Consider the following 13104-nt stretch of genomic DNA (forward strand, 5'->3'; position numbering starts at 1 on the left):
TAGAAAAAAAAATCTAAATCATGTTATTTTTTAGAATTTGTGGAATAATTCTCACCGAATTGGTCATTTCCTTTTTCCCCATGTTTTTAAAAGAAATCAAACCAATTTGCTCAGGGTTTAATGTTTAAATACTTGTGAAAGGTGTCATAAAGCAGCTCAAGAAAAGTGACGTCACTCCAGGTGTCAAAGGGTTAACTAACAATCAACAATCATTTTGATTGGATTTTGATTCATTTAAAAAAATGAAATAGAGAAATGGTTACACAAAAGCAGACAGACAAAAAAAGTAATATAATAACAAATAATATTTACAATGAAAAACATATAGCAAAATAAATGGCCAAACACACGATGACTTGGTTTACATATTCAAAAAGGAGAGAGAAGAAGTAAAAACTAATTTAATCCCAACCCTTCTCCGTAAGTCATGAATTTTAATTTATACTAGCAGACTTATTAAATCATTTTATTAAGGCAAAGCTCCCTTATGACTGCCTGTTTATTGGCATTTTAACATTTGAAAATTTTTTATAACCCTTAATTTGAGGCACTGGGAAAAGTTTGGCATTGGTACAGTAAACTCATCTGCACCAGCACTGAAATCTTGCTATCGATACTCTGCCCACATTAGCCTCTTAATAGGCTGTGTCATTTAATATCAGAGGATTAAGATTCAAAATGTTCACAGTCAGGGGAGAAACCTTCTTGTCAGCCCGCAGCATGATAGCTTCCCTCCTCTGTCTCCCTGCCTTTCATAACATGACCAGCATCATTAATCATTCTTATGGGAGTTTACTTGAGTGGCTGGTGGAGGTTTGTTCTCTGGAGGTGTTAATACGAACATGTTTACCCCCTAACCATACATCACACTTCCATTGCCCTCAGCTTACATGGCCACTTAGGTGGAAGAGTGGCTCTGAGTGTATAATACAGCAGAGCGTCAGCCGGCTCAGAAAGGCTAGGCCAGTGATTTTCAGGGCATGTATTGTTGCTGAACAAGAAGGCACGGAGCAACAGAGAGAGATCCAGAAGAAAGCATATGGGAATAAGCCAAAACCACCTTGTCCTTTTCCCATGGCCTGCCTTAAAACGTCAGCACTTCCCTCTCTCCCTCCCCCCAAGCGAATTCAATGAGCCCAGATAGACAGAAAATGTTATCGTTCGCACCATGTGTAACCAGCCGGGCTAATTCAATTAAAATTCCATCCAAGGAGGAACGCTGAAATTGCGTAATGGTCGTGGGAGCACTGAATCTCGTAATGATCCTGTCAAGAGGCAAATGATCTTGCAGCGCGAACATTATGATAAATTCCTTGCAAAGCACAAGATGCTCGTTTCTTCACCCCCACTCCTCCCTCCCTCCTCCACCTCTCCTTGCATGCAAAATTCTGTTGCCATAGTTAATAAAGCCATGATCTGTATTTGCCCCCCCCTCCCCTCCCCTTTCCTCTTTAATCTCGTTTAGTTACAATTGAAGAGGGCTCTGTGTTTTATCACACGCTGAACCCAGTGAAATTGGAATTCTATTTTAGCTGAGGAGTCTTTTGGTATCTGTCAATGTGTGTTGCATCAAGAGCATGGCAGAACCAGGGCGCCATAAGTGGCACTGGTATCTATAGGGCCCCTAAATCCGGTGAGCGGCTCAGTTCCTCCTGGCGAGGCGAAGGTGACAGCCGTGACTGGTTGGGGGATGCTACAAGATGGATTACTGTCACCGTTCTGAACTTTTGATGCACGGGAAAAGCTGTGTGTGAGTTTGAAGGAGAGGAGTGGGTGTTGAGTACAGGTGCTGCCAACCTTCAGCCCACCTCAGACATACACAGTCACTCCACACAAAGCTCCTCAAGGCAGCAAGTCTGCAGCACAGTGATTATTTTGTGATGTGATGTGTTCGGTTATCTGTAAAAGCTGCCACTTTGCTATGGATCCAGAAGCCAGCTGACAACTTATAACCAGAGCGATGAAGTTAAAGCTGCTTTAATCAATATAATCAATATATTTATATTAACTATGGTTCAAATAACAATGTGTAATGTGAAAGGTGCAAAGAACACAGAATATACACAGAATTATCACCCAACTCTTCAGTTCCCACACTTTATAGAGCTTTTTTATTTTCTGTAGCATATTATTAAAGCCCCCAACTTTAGGCTTACTGTTGCTTTACTGTCATTTTGGGATGCAACAGGTAGCTTCTCTTAGCAAAGGGCATTGATAGTTTTCATTGTCCACTACCTGCACAGCATCAAACTGCAGACAAACAAATACCAATTTCCCACACAAATTACCATGTGCAAACTGCTGCAGCAGACAAGTCTGCCTTTCTGTTCAGTGTGTGTGTTTTTGTGTGTGTGTCTGAGGTCTTTGAAAATGTTTCAGTGGTTTCTTCTCTTTATACATCTCTTACCTATTCAGTCCATCTTTCAAACTTGTGGTAGACTGACTCTGAATAATGTTTTAGCGCTGCTTAGGAAGAGACGGGCTGTAATTAGTGGCGGCATGTCATTACATCTCACCAGACAAGGAGCCCAAATTACCGCATTCACTCGGGTGTTGTGTTCCCATCAATGTGGATTGGAGCCAGAGGTGATAAAAACCCGTGTCTACCTCAGAGTCATTTGACCTGGGTACACAGGCGACGGCAGGGTAGGGCTTGGTTGGGCTACAGCCCTACCAGAAATTGCCATAGCCCCACCTTAGCCCTACCTCTGAACAACCAAGAAAAGTGCCATATCAGCTCCTTTAATTTTCTTATGTTTGCCTGTACACTGTGCTCTCCTCCTGACAAGGCCCAACAGCGCCTCTGCATCCTAACAGAGTAATGCAACGTCATGTGGTGATGGCGACAGCTTCACATATTAAACTGATCTGAGTTCAGCAGTAGAATCGCCCCTCTTTCCTTAAATGTCCTGGTTGGTAATCAACGCAAGGTAATCACTGACTTGAGATTAGTGGGAAAGCTCGGACACGTCACTGACATCACTCGCATGCAGCCGCGTCTTTACCCATGTTCCCCCGAAACATTTACCACTCGGGTTGCGTGTGAAAAAGGAGTCAGTGCAATCATCCTACAATAATCATCTCAACTGGCGTATTAGGCTATTGCTGCTTGTTGTGAGTATGTATGGTATATTGCAGTATTACTTCAATGTCAACATTCATATTGAAATGTTGACATTGATTTGAGCCCCACCAGTGTATGGATTAGCCCCACCTTTATATAGCCACTGCCTGGTTATGAATGCTGATTGTGAGCATTGCCATTGCATTAGAAAGCCAGATATAAGTGGATGTACTGTTTGCAAGTTTTTTGTGTAGTGGGAATGAGGCTTAAGTGACCAACTAACTGGTGAACTTAGTACTTAGAACTTAGTTTAGTTGAAGTAGTTTAAAGGACAGGTTAATTTTGTTGTAGTCTTAACTCTGATAATACAAAATTTCCATTTCATATCTACATTGAGAGAGTTATTGGTGTCTGTAATGGCCATAAAAGTAATACCCTCCAAACAAAGCTACATTGCAGAAGACAGGAGACAAAATCTATTGTCCCTTTTTTCATGCACAAATTAACTCTAAAGTTCAGCTGAAGCTAAATTGAGGCTGTTAGGTGTACATTTTGCACTTACATAAATTTTGGACTGCACGTAGATGATTCACATAGACAGTAGGGCATATGACAAAATTTACATCACATAGACATAAATCTTGCTTCAGAAGCACTCATTTGATATGGCTTACTTTAATTTCTGATGTCTTTCCCAACTTCAGCTGAACTTTAGATTTTTGGATTTTGTCCTCAGTGTACATCTTCCAAAGAAGACATGCTTCAGGGATCATTACAGGGAAGAGGAATCAATACAGCAACTATTAACTCATTCAACATACATAGTTGTAATTATTGTATTAAAAAAGAACCTGCTCCAAACTTTTTGTTTTTCTCACCAATTTGGGCGCCATCAGATTAGCAACCAAACATGATTTATTATTGCTTATTCAAATAAAGCTGCACATAATTATAATGAATTAATTTCTTGCCTGATTAGTGCTTGTCCTCAGGGTTACTGGTAGAAATAACAAACAATTCAGTTGTTTGGTGGAGTATCTGAGGTCTCTGTAAGTTTGAATATAACCCGTAAGTACAATAGTTATAAATTAGAAAAGGCAGTCATCACTGCTACGACACTTGCAGACTTTTAGACAGCTAAATCAAAATGACTTACACGTAAGAAATTGTATATACGTTATTATTTTAATGTGTCACTCATGTTTTATAATGCCTTAACCCCATTAGAAATCTATGATGAAAGGCAAAAACCCACAGATTCACGCCTTCAACAAGAGGACAGCTCAGGTAGGCTGACAATCACAGCTACGTCTCTCAAATAAGGCCTCAATTTGCACATAGTCACATAGTTTGATGTACTAGTACCTGCACAGTTCCTTGCATGGCCACCAGCCTCCTACAGGCTCCACAGTACCTCATTTATTCCCTGCATTAATACTTAGCAAATTTTCCACAGTTCAATTAAACACTTGAAATGTTCTTTACAAAATCAAGGCAATTTCTCTGAGCCAGTGAGTGCATTTTAAGGGCATCTTTTACCACGTCTGTGCGTCTGAGGTGAAGTGAAAGTTCACTGGTTGATGTTCCTCTGTTCTGACTGGCTTGTTAATTTCTCCACAGGTAGAAACCATTACAGACAGCATCTCCCCATCAGGGCCAGAGAAAATCCATTCCCTGCTCCACTGACCTAAAGCTTCCTGATGGCTGATTAATACACATGGGTTGACAATCTATATGGAGCATTGCAGAGCTTTGAAAGAGGTTGTCTATAGTATCTTCTGGACCTAATCTGCCGAACACAACCCAGCCACTCATGACTGATGGTTTCTGAGGATGATGGTCTGTTTTCTTATTTGATATGTTTCCCCCTTGAGCCAAAGTCAAATCGATGATGGGCTGAACTTGACTTCCAGGTGTCACCTTTGTTCACCTTTGAGCTTTCCTACCTCCCCAGGTGCACACATACAAACATGCATGGCTCCCCGAGGAGACCCCCTGCTGTGAATGGGAAGAGGTGGTCTGTCGGATTCGCCTGTCTTCCCTGCAAGGTGATGGGTCACATCCCACAGGATCCTGAGGAGTCTGTCCGATTAGCCCATCCACCCCTCACACCTCCACTCAAGGATGGAGAGATGACATGAGTTTGTGTGTGTGTGTGTGTGTGTGTGTGTGTGTGTGTGTGGGCGTCTTTATGCTTGTGCAGAAATGCTTTCACATGCATGCATTTTATTATAAGCTCTGTGTGTGTGCACACACATGGATGGTTTGTGTGCAGTCTGGAGGTCAGAGAGGTCAATTTCAGACTTCCCACACAAGACTTTGTCAGTCAATTTAATCATAGCTCAACCAGCTGAGGGTCCACACCAGATTAATAAAAAGCTTAAGAATTGTTGCTTATGGCTGCAGTCCACATTGGCTCCTTCTCTTTCTCTCGCCGTCATACACACACATGCAAACAAACCCACAAACACACAATACAGCACCCTTTGATCTTCAAATGTGTGTCTTTGGCTGCAATTTTTTTTCCCTGTGTCTTGCAGCTTCAGTGAACCGAACTTGAAAGCTGCTGCTTTTCCCTTGGAGAGAAGAATGAATCTCTTTAGGTCTATTGTGGCATTAAGCTTTGAGGGGGCACAACAAAGAAGTCAAATAGATATGTACACATTTTTCAGTTGCTTATTTTTCTCCAATTATTTGAATGGCTCTTGAAAGAGCAGCTCCTCAGACAATAAGTAGAATAATTTTCTCCGTTATTTCTCGGCTTGGTAATTAGCTACGATGCGAAGCAGTCAAAAAAAGATAAAATTGCATTGCATGTTCTTTAAAGATAACAAAGCAGAACAGATGAAATGAATAGAGTATGTTTACATTTTGTTTCTTATTCAGAGGCGCACATATGTGAATCGGCTTAAAACTTACATTAAATGTTATGATAAATTATTAGTGCTGATTAGACATATCAGACAACGCCAGGCGCTTCTTAAATCCCTCAAAGATTCAGCCTAAGCTTTGCCCTTTAACCCTTGCATTCAGCTCGTCTGTAAGCCTTTCATGTGTGATCAACAGAGTAGTTCTAAACATGCTACTTTTCACTCCGCCTCAACACAACCGCCATCCTCCCGTGCATTCACCGCCATCACTTTGATGTCAGAGGGACGCGGTGTGTCTTAACGACCCGGTGCTCATGAATTAATTAATCACTTCTTGGGAATGTCTCAAACACAGCAGCTTGTGATCAAGTGCATTGTGGGATTGAGATAAGGCACGGACATTGCCTGGCAATGGAACTGACACAAGGACCCTTAATTAGCTCAATTAATTTACCATGGGGATAAGGCCATGGTGGAGGCGTATGTGTGTGCGTGTGTGCGTGGGTGTATGCATAACAGAGTTGACGGCTACCTGGAGATTGAGGTTTAACTGCTGGTACAGTTCTTCGCCGCGGTTGTTGCAGGAAGATAAGAGAAAGGGTTCATAAATGTATGTTGGTGCTGCTCAGGGAGGCTGTGGATCTCATGGCATCACTTCATGCTGTATTACCTACAGCAAAGGATATGTGTTAGTGACCTTTAGGTTTCATAACTGCAGATGCCACATGGGACAATGTCATCATCATTATAAACCTCAACCCCCACATGTGAGAACTTATTGCTGTGTGTCTCACTCATAAACCACAGCTTGGTGTCTGTGCCCTCTGGTCTGTGAATGTAGTGGTTCCCTGCGGTCTCTTGTGTGTGTTTGGGTCATATAAACATTTGACATTTGCTAGTGCACTGATACCCGTGGCTTTATAGGAATTGTTGGGAAATACATGTATTCCCTTCTTTGCTGACTGTTAGATGAGAAGATAAATACTACAGTACTCTCATGTCTGTCCATTCAGTAAACCTGGAAGCAGTGCGACAGCAAGCATGGCTCTGTCAGAGTTTACCATAAAAACCAAAACCTGACAGTTGTTACAGTTTTGTTTGTGTACACAATGAAGAAGATGGTGGTAAGCAAATCATTTAAAGCTTCCTGTACTCTTTGGTAGTTTTTATTCTTAACCATGGGTGGAAATCACAGGGGATAGGATCTCACAAATTGTGTGAGTTGTGTGAGTTGTGACTGTATAAAAATAATTGACATCACCCATTGGTTTGCGTACTTCTGTTTTGAAACATTGAGTTTGGAATTTTGGTTGCTGCCATCTTGGAATTTTGGAGGTAGAAATAACCATAGGAGGAGGGGTGGATCTAACTCATAGGTTGTGGCGATAACCTCACACAGTGTCACCACACAGTAAAGCCTGGACTTCACTGTCGGTTCATTTGCCTTTTTTTCTTCCATTTTTACATAACGAGCTGTTGTTGGTGTTTTGTGTTTTCTGTTTAAACAGCTAAAAGTTTCTTAAAAATGTCTGTTGTTGGTGATGCCTCGGCTATGTTGGACCAGTCCATGTACAGTTATGACGCCTGGACTGATCACCAGACACCGATGTCATGGTTCCTCTTGTTCTGGGAGAGAACCTACTCTGAGAAAAGGAGCATTCTTGCACCGTGGACACAATGAAAAATCGTGGTTTCTTTGTGTCCCATTGATGATTTGCTCTTGAGAATGTGTTCTGTTTATTACCCCTGAAACAAATGAAATATCCACCCTTGTTCAAAGCTACACTAAGCTTATTGCTTCCGGGCTCAGATAGCCCACTGACAGCACATGAAGCGATTAACCAGAAAAATGCAAAACTGTAACCAACCAAACCCTGTCAGTAATCTAAGATTTCTTTAGCAGCATTTTAATTATTAGCTGCACTCTTAGTGGATGGGGAGGTCTGTCTAAATTGATCTGGTTCTCATCCAGGCTGCTGCTTATTCTAGTCTGTAAACTGCTGCTTGAATTACTGCGTGATATGAAAATTCTGCTGCTTCTGCTCATCCAGCAGCCAGCCCAGCTGCCAAATGTTCAGATGTGCTTTTATGTACTGTAGTGGGGACATTTCAGTGTGTACTCCCTGGTAGCTCATACATCAGCTTGTGCAGAGAGTACATAAAAATGACTATTCTCTTCTACCAAACACCAAAAGACATCTTGCTGTGTCATTCCTCTTCAGTACAATTACTGAGAATAAATTCATGTTGGCCTTACTGAAACACATAAAGTACTTGGTTGACAAAAATAGTGCTATAGAGAAGTGTGAGAATAATAATAGTGCACATTTTGATATATGGTGCTTCTCATCTGATCGTGCCCTCTAGTCTCTAGTTACATGCACACTTTTATTTAAAATTCACTTTAACAGCAGTGCCACTGACTTTACTTTGAATTTTCTTGCAGTAGTTTTTACAATAAAGAATATGCAATAAAGGTCAGAAGGCCTGGAATCCTGCAGAGGACATTAATAGGAAAAAAATGACTGTAACACAGAGAGAGAAAGCCAGGCAACAAAGAGAGAAGAAGTTTACAGCGCACAGTTCACATACCGTGGCACTCCCTGTGCCTTTCCATTGGCTATGAATTTTTTATAGCCCCTGTTGCTTGTCGCTCCTTCTCTCCCGCCTTTGTCGGCAGAGTTCAGTTCTTCTGGAGCATTCAAAAAGCCGGCAGCCTTGACCCTTTCCTCTCTCGTCTGAATGAATAGCATTTGTATTGCAGGATGAAGAAGTGATGGAAAGGAGGGAAAGGAAGAGAGGGAAGGTTAAAGCGGGGCGAGGTGGAAGCAATTGCTGCAGCACAGATGGATGGAGAGGTGCCTTCAATGTTAGGTCGTCATGGTAACCTGTCACGCAGGAGTCATCACAGGATTGTTGAGAGAGAGTAGAAAGTGATGGTAACGATTGGTTTAGCACATTTCACCTTGCACTTTGTGCAAAGGCAAAGCGTTTTGTCTTCCAGCAGAGGATTGTAGATAATGTCAAGTCAGTGTCATCATGCAGAAACAAACAGTGCAAGATACACAGAAAATGCAGGTACACAGCATGCTCAAGACCACATACTGAAGACACAGACTGTTTAATTTGCCTCACTGCACATCCATATGCATACGCTGCCAAAAATCAAAAATGAGATATCCCCATTATTCAGGGTTGAGTGAGGACGAGGAACCTAAAACAGGAAAGAACTGAAACACGAGAGGAAAGCAAGCACAGGGAAAGAGGCAGCAGGTGTGTGGCTGATAATAACCAGGTGGAGGTGGCTGGGCTCTGTTTCTGTCCATTGCTCCGCTGAGTCCTGTGGGGCAAAGAAGTGGAGGGCAGAGGGAGAAAAACAGGAAGGAGCAGAGGAAGGAGGTGAAGGGAGCTGAGAGTCCAGGGAGGTGTTGCCAAGATGAGGCAGTCATCCTATCAGTTTTTTTCTCAGTCTCTGTTGCCCCTTTCATCGCTTCCCACACCTGAGCTCATGTCAAAGCCGGGTTCCTCAGCCAGATCGATGACTGGACTGTCAGAGTACAAAAATGAGAACCAAAACCTGCAACGTGGCGCCACAGCACAGTGAGCCATTTTCATCATCAGGATTAGTGGTAATTCTCTCGCTTGATATGATGCCCTGAATGTCACAGTTTGTTAGATTTTCTGCATATCTGTGCTCCTCAGGCCCTTGTTATGCTCCTTAGCCGTACACCCATCTCAGCGCAGATGTTTTGACGTGTCACAGCAGGGAAGCACAGGTGTAGCTAATAACATTAACGATGGCTTAGTTCCGTTGAAATATGTGAGTAAGCCATGCCAGTGAGACAGCATGCACAATATGTCAGCTCTATAACTAGAACACCTGAATGGAAGAGAGCCATAATAATGTTCTTAGTTACATCTGCGTTTGACAAGTCAACATGTCCACTTTTAAGTTAAGTCTTTATTCTTTTAAGTTAAGTCTTTATTCTGTCTTTCCTTAAAGGAATACTTGATTCCTGAAAAGATCATTTGTTTACTCAGTCCGTGTTGTGTTGAATTTTTAAAGAAAACTTTGTGTTTCTGGCATGCTTTCACAGAGAATGAAGAATCCAAAAACTACAGTAAAACTACATCAAAACATCTGTCTACAAACTCTCACACAACTTTTGTGGAATAATCTAAGTCTCATTTATTCAGTCATATGCTCAGTATTTCCCAAACACCTGCTTTTTGTACTGAAACCTTACTATTCAAAACACTTCCACATAAACAGTCTCACACACGGGCAAGCTTTGGCGAAAATGCACGTGTTTGGAAAATACTGAGAGTACGATTGGATAAATGAGGCTGCATGAATTCTGCAAGAATTTGTCAATCATATTTTTAATATAGTTATGCTGTTGTTAAACCCAGACCCCTTTTACTTAAATTTGTCAAGAACGTTTTCCATTTTTGTATTATTCCTTCACCATGAAGACATGCAAGAAAAACATTTTTCCCCACAAATTCAGTGCAACAAAGGGTGGGTAAATGACATACAAATGGTAATTTTGTGGGTTAAGCATTCTTTTAAGCTCCCGTAAAATGAGCATTTAAAGTTTGTGAGAAAGGGTTCGTCTTCTGTCCTCATAGACTATCAAAGTCAGCTCATCACGACTTTGTGAGTATCAGATTTGATTGACAGTGACCAAACACATCCACCAACTGTCACCAGATTCAGATTTGAATGTTGTTAAATCCTGATTGGTGCATTGATATATATGACATCAGCTTTTTCCAACCAAATCCTAACAAATGGAAAGGGCCCAGAGAAGACCAGTGAAACTAAAATCTCAGAGAATCTCATGTGAAATAAACACAACTGTTCTAATTTTTTCAGAAAATGTGCTCATGTAGAAACCACTAAATCATGGTAAGACGCTGACTGAGAAAATGCGTTATAATGCCTTGAAAGTGTTTGCAAGTTCTGGAGAGTAATTAAATGCACTGAAAGACAAAAAATACCCAAACTGCTTGTTCACTCCTACTTCTACTTTTTACTCTATCTAAAAATGTCTTACAATACAGCAGGTGTGTTCATGTAAAGGAGATGGTGTAAGCACAACAGTATACTGAATATAATTTGTGTGATGTCACATTGTCATCTCCTAATTAGACAAGTGATAACTCTGAGGACAATATGCCCCAAAATATGTAACTTAAACCTTATTTTTTATTTAGGGTGTAATATATACTTAACATTTCCTCTGTGTTGCTTTTCACTTTATACATGAATGATAAACATCTACAAAATTGATGTTTGGTGCACATGATTCTCATTTTGCAATTCAATTACTGGTGAGTCCAGTTATGCTGTGATGGACCACTTGCTGTTTCCTATGTGTCAAAATTGTCTCTTAGTGATGAGACTTGATGGCTAAAATGAATTTGGTCTGACATCTGAATTGAGTTTTGAGTGGATCTGTAGGATTTCAAATTGGGGATGGGACATGCTGCAGTCTCACTTTGTGATTCAGGCTAATAAGACAGGTAGATTCTGACATCCAATTTTGACATTATGCAGCTCCAAACAGATACAAAGGCTGATTTTCATCACTGAATGTTTCTACTGCAGTGCCACATTTTGCTAATGATAGCATTTTACACTGCCAATGAAATGTGGATAATATCACAACTCTTCATGCAGTGTGCCTGATGTGGCGTGTTGAGTAGTGACTGTGTGACTTCACAGTGTGTCTGAGTGCTTGAGGCCCCACGTGCCACCACCTAAAGCAAAGCATTCACTGCCTGGGTCCACTGCTTCAGCCACGGTCCATTTAACTGCACCCACTCCACAATCGTGTCCAGGTCACTGCCTCTATGGACCTAAATACACACACTGTAAACACGTCTCCCGGTGTGAGGTGTGGCTGTGCACATTAAGGGCCCTATTTAGAGGATCTATGGCGAAAGCTCTAAAGCGCATGGTGCAAATGTGTTTAGGGTGTGCCAAAGTCAAATGTGATAGTTAAACGATGGATAATCTGGGTGCGAGGTATGGCGCATGGCGCAGAGAGGTTGTATTTAGACTCTGAATTAGTCAGTGGTGTGTTTTGGCCGGAACATGAATTAACCAATCCGTGTGTCTGAATGATGGATTTGGCGAAGTACAGATGTGAGAGGTGTTATGCTTAAGAAACTGATTTGCAGATAATTTGCAAAATATCCACCAAGAGCAGCAGAGGTAAAGCAGGCATGAGAGGACGTGGTGGTACAGGTTCCATCATTTTTTGGAACCTCAAGAACGACCTTACAATGCAGAAAATAATAATGTCACAACTCTTCATGCAGTGTGGGATGAGCAAGTGCACCATTTTGTGACATTTGTCACAAAATGCACATGTTGATGTACAATACAAAACAAAAAAAAACAGTACTTGAGATTGTAATGACTTTTTTTCTGTTGGATGAGATCACACAGACACAGTTTTTTCAGTGCTCATAATTAATGTACTTTTAAAGTCATTGCTTACTGCTCGGGCCAAATGAGATCTGTAGCTTTGTTAATGTGAAGTAAACAAGCACAGCCATCTGACTTGCAAGCTGTTCACTGTGTTTAAAAAAGGTCAAGGTAGGATTGTTGATATTCTTTGAAAAGGAAAATATGGAGATAGAGTTTGACTGGTGCACTCCTACGGAACATGTACAGCACAAGAATACAAAGCAAGTGACAGTATTAATTAAATCTACACATTAAACACCCACTGGTGTAATTTTATCTCCTTGTCAAATTGTCATTAGTTATCTATGCAGAGCATTTTATGCATTTCTAGTCCATTTCAGTTTTCTCTCTATGGACAACATTAGCCATGAAGTTTTTCTTTTGGCTGTGTGGAGTGCTCCTCTGTGGGTTACACTTCTCTGGTCCATTTCCACCTAGAATGTGGCACCCTCTCATGTTTATCAGATGTTATTCAGAGAAAAAAATCTGGTAAACCTCAGGGAGGATCTGGAAGAGGCCGTGAGCCACTCTGTAAAGCTGAATATGTCTGTAGGTGCTGTAGTGGTGTTGTCGCCTGGAGAGTACGAGGTCCCGGTTTGTGTGTAGTCCCTACTGAATGTCATAATACCTCTGGGCTGAATATTTTCTTATTTTTAGACATGAAAAGAGGAATTTTCTGCCACTGGAAA

The sequence above is a fragment of the Plectropomus leopardus genome, chromosome 2 (genome assembly GCF_026936395.1).
Source record: "Plectropomus leopardus strain MGB_pleo_1.0 chromosome 2, ASM2693639v1, whole genome shotgun sequence".
Classification (NCBI taxonomy): domain Eukaryota; kingdom Metazoa; phylum Chordata; class Actinopteri; order Perciformes; family Serranidae; genus Plectropomus; species Plectropomus leopardus.